This window comes from Mus caroli, unplaced genomic scaffold (genome assembly GCF_978045245.1).
Source record: "Mus caroli unplaced genomic scaffold, Mus_caroli_1 scaffold_4, whole genome shotgun sequence".
Lineage (NCBI taxonomy): Eukaryota > Metazoa > Chordata > Mammalia > Rodentia > Muridae > Mus > Mus caroli.
In genome coordinates, this window is record NW_028227259.1 from 56,333,630 (window position 1) to 56,337,815 (window position 4,186).

Below are 4,186 nucleotides of genomic sequence, written 5' to 3' on the forward strand. Positions count from 1 at the left end.
AGGGGTGTAAGGAGGAAGATGCTGAGCCTGTGAGCAAAGCAGACCTGGGGTCCATCCTCCATGTTGGCCTGCTGGAGGCTGGGGGAAGAGAACAAGCAACATTCCATAGGTGGACTGAAGATAAGGAAGGCTGTCCAGTAAACAGAATCCTGTTTCAGAGTTAGAAGGCTAAGATTAGGCAAAAGAGAGACCTTGGATATAGATGTAAAAACCTCAGTCTACCCCTAGTTTGCACTTCCTACAATTCCCCACACTATAAATCTTCCAGTGTCCACGTTTTATTCAAAGGAATGAGCAAGTATCAGATGATTCTGGTGTTTATATATCAAGTATTTAGCACAGGTGCTTGATGAACAACATTGCTTCTTCGAACCCAATGGGTGCGCTGGATGGAGTATTCAGCATGTCCTTCTTTCCTTTCAACATGGGCTTGCTCCAGCTTTGGCCAATAGGAAGTGATAGAAATTTCTACACACACCCACCAAGGCTGCAGCCTCTGGGATCAAGTGCTTATGATGCACTTGGAGCCCAGTTGGGAGGGGATGAGAGGCCCAAGCAAGTGGACAGACCCCATGGAAAAGAGCTGGTGTACCAGCTCATCTCTCAGCAGACAGCCAGCACCAATAGGCAACCAATAATAAGCCACTGGAATGTTCTAGTCCCATGGTGACTCAATGAACATTCCAGTCCAACACCTACCAGGGAACCAGAGTAGCCACTAGATTGGGCCTATTGGATCCCAAGGACTGAATTAGACATAGTAACCCAGTGGTTTTTTGGAGTTTGTATGTCTTGGGAGTTTTAAAATGGAGATGTGGGTTCTGATAGAATAAGTAGAAAGCTTTTGTCTGCCCGATGGTACATGGAGTTCACATATGTGATTGTAGAACTCAGAGGTGGCATAGAGCCCAGGTAATTTGGTTGGACTTGCTTGGGGTGTAAGACATTGGAGAGGCCCCACTTTAGTGGGGCGAAAATCTGAGAGCATGTGGATAAAGAGGAGGTTGCGGGAAGAACTCAAAGTACCTTTCCTACCTTCTCTTCCTGTGGTAGGTTAGCATCAAGGGGAGTTGGGAAAAGCAACATTTAGCCATTTGTTGGAGGCCAATACACCAAGCTCTTCTTCTTTATCATCTATACACAACCTTCAGCATAGTCTGTGCATTATTAATTCCTTTGCATATTCTTGTGGCAGTAGCAATCTAATGGGAGAAAGATTCATGGCTTCATAGAGTTCAGTGCATGATCACTTGGGTCTGTGTTCCTGGGCCCATTCTGAAGCTCAACATGACACTGGGACCGTGTGGCAGAAGCTGTTCACGTCGTGACAGACAGGAAGCAGATAGTGGCAGGAAGAGGCTAGGGATAATACACCTCCAAGGACCTTCCCCCAGTGACCTACTTCCTTTAACAAGTTCTACCTTTCAAAACTTCTAGAACTTTCTAAAATAGTACCACCACTGGGAACTGATCTTTGATCAATACCTGAGCGTTGAGCTGAGCATGATAGTACAACCTGGTCCTTGGGGGTGGGGGAAGCAAAGGATTTAAGTCCTCCTTGGCTATATAGCAAGCCTCAGGTTAGCTTGGGTTATGACCCTGTCTTAAAAGACCAAACCGAAGAAAAATGTGAGTCCTTTAGGGGTACACTTCATATCTAAGCCATAATAACGTACACTATTTACAGGGACTCCTATGTGGCTCATTCTTTGGGGAACTCTAAAAGTGATTTGATTTCCACACCTGAGTGGGCCTGCAAAAGAGTAATGGAGCCCCAGTTGGTGGAGTACAGGGTGCAGCACCTAGGCAGTGCCTTGCCTTACCAGCATCTCTGTAAGACAGGTGCCTTTAAACTCATCTGACAAGCTCCCCTCTTGGGATTGTAAATTAGATATTTACATTATAATTCATAGCAGTAGCAGAATTACAGTTATGGAGTAGCAAAAACGTATTTTATGGTTGTGGGTCACCACAACACGAGGAACTGTATTAAAGGGTCTGAGAATTAGGGAGGTTGAGAACAAATGAACTAGAGCCTAAAAATGGAGTGGGTTGCTTTTAGTACCACAGCTTTGAAGCAGAAGTACCGGGCTTATCCACACCCGTTTGCACTGACTGCAATGTTGAAGTCTTTCCATCTCACCTTGTTTCTCATGCTCTGTCTCTGCTCTTCAGATAAGCAGTCTTCAAGAGTTAACCCCCTAGGTTTTCCAAGTTCAATCGTCTCTATCCGTGCAAAATCCTTAATTAGAGGCTGTCATATAGACTGTCTAGCTGATGATCGTGTGCATAGACTCTGGAGTCAGGAGTAGCTCCGTTTAAAGCCTTACCCTACCATTTACTAGCTTTGTGCTGGTGAGCACTTTCTGACAGCCCGCCCATGCCTCACTTTGTCTCCTACGGAATGGAGAGTTGTATTCTACATCTGGTTTGTTGATAGCAACTGCTACAGCAGTGTCCAGTATTGAGGTGTTCCCTGCGCTGTCTCTATCCCTGCTTGAAGGTGGAATATTATTTGCCCCACTCATCCTGGAGCCTGGTGCTGGTGTTCTTGGTTTGGGTTGTGTTGGGAATGAGAGGGAGGGTTTAAGTCCTTTATGGTTAAGTCATTCCTAACAAGGTGGGGTCTTCTGTCCAAGGACAATAGTGGGCCAATGGAAAAAACAACTTAAAATGTCCTTTTTTTTTTCTACTCAGGATGAAGAGCAAATAGTTCCCCTCTAATTAAAGAAGACAAGTAGATATTAGAAAGACAAATAACCAGGATAGCTATATAAAAAAAATCTAGAGATTAAAAAAATTTTTTTAATAACTCCAAGTTTCCCTCACCAAAGGAAAGCAGCCAGTGTCTTTAGCTAGTATACCTTTTGCATTTGTTTCCATGACAACAAAAGAGAATTAAAATTCCACACCAGTGGTTTCAGGTGCAATTCAGGATTTGTCTCAGGGATTCTTCTATAAGAGGAAAAATACAGAATAGAAGTTCTGGAAAGACTATTCATCAAAGTATTATCTATGATCATCTCAAAGTAATGGATGTATGGACATTTTAAATTTACTTTATACTTTTCTTATTTATTCATTTATTTTGGTGTGAGTGTGGACTGGATGTGTATGGTTTATGTACAGTTATGTTCTCTTAGGCACATGCAAGGAGACCAGAGAGGAAGACACTGGGTATCCTGCTCTCCCAGTCCCTGTCTTATTCCTTTGAGACAGGGTCTTTCACTGATGTCCTCTGCTCCACTACATCCTCAGCCCTGGGATTACAGGGAAGCACATGGCTATGCCAAGCTTTTTTTTTTTTAACAGATCTTGCCTGAGTTTATTTGTAAGAACAGCATAGGACACTGGTCATCTGCAAATAGTGTGTGGGGAGGTGTGTCACAGCAGTCTGTCTGTCTTCACACTGGCACGAGCCATTTCTATGGGGCCTTCATAGGGGCCTGTCTACCTTTGGGGGCCTGAGCACCTTTGGGAGCCTGGGCTGGAGCTGAAGCCTGGGCCTTAGCTGGAGCTTTGGCTCCTGCCTTGGTTTGGACCTTAGGCTTCGGTTGGCAGAGCCTCTGACCCTTGGCCATGTAGCTTCGAATCTGCTTCCCAAGCTTAGGGTGAGCGATGAAAGCCAGCCGCTTGAGTTTGGGGCCTTTTGGCATCTTGGGCTTGATGGCCTGAGGCTTCACCAGGGCCTTGATAGCCTCTGCATGCGCACTCACTGCCTTTGCATTGTTGGCTGCATCTTCTTCAGGCCTTTCTTGTTGTGCTTCTTGGCAAAGCGCATGTTCCTCAGGAACTTGGGGTCAACCCCCTTAAGAGATTCGTATCTTTGTGACCGGGGTTTCTTGATGCCATTTCTGTGCCATTTGTGGGACTGGTTGTGTGTGGTGTGGTTCTTGGACTTGGCCATGTCTGCATGGTAACCCGTGGCTCCCTCAGCGCCTGAGACCGGAAGACTGCCAAGCTTTTTTTAAAAATTATTTTATATGAGTGGATGCTTTGCCTGTCTTTATGTCTGTGCACCACTTGCATTCCTGATGCCCACACATCAGAAGAGGGCAATGGATCTCCTGAAACTGGAGTTACTGTCAGCTGTGAGCTGCTGTGTACATGCTGGGAATTGAACCCTGACCCTCTGAGGAACAGCCAGTGCTCTTAATCACTGAGCCACATCTCCACATTCCCATTC

At 45.4% G+C, this 4,186-nt stretch overlaps 1 pseudogene; it reads right to left on the reverse strand.

Annotated features, from left to right (window-relative positions):
* Window positions 1-3,425: 3,425 nt before the first annotated feature.
* Window positions 3,426-3,908, reverse strand: LOC147005148 (large ribosomal subunit protein eL29 pseudogene; annotated as a pseudogene).
* Between the last annotated feature and the right edge of the window lie 278 nt (window positions 3,909-4,186).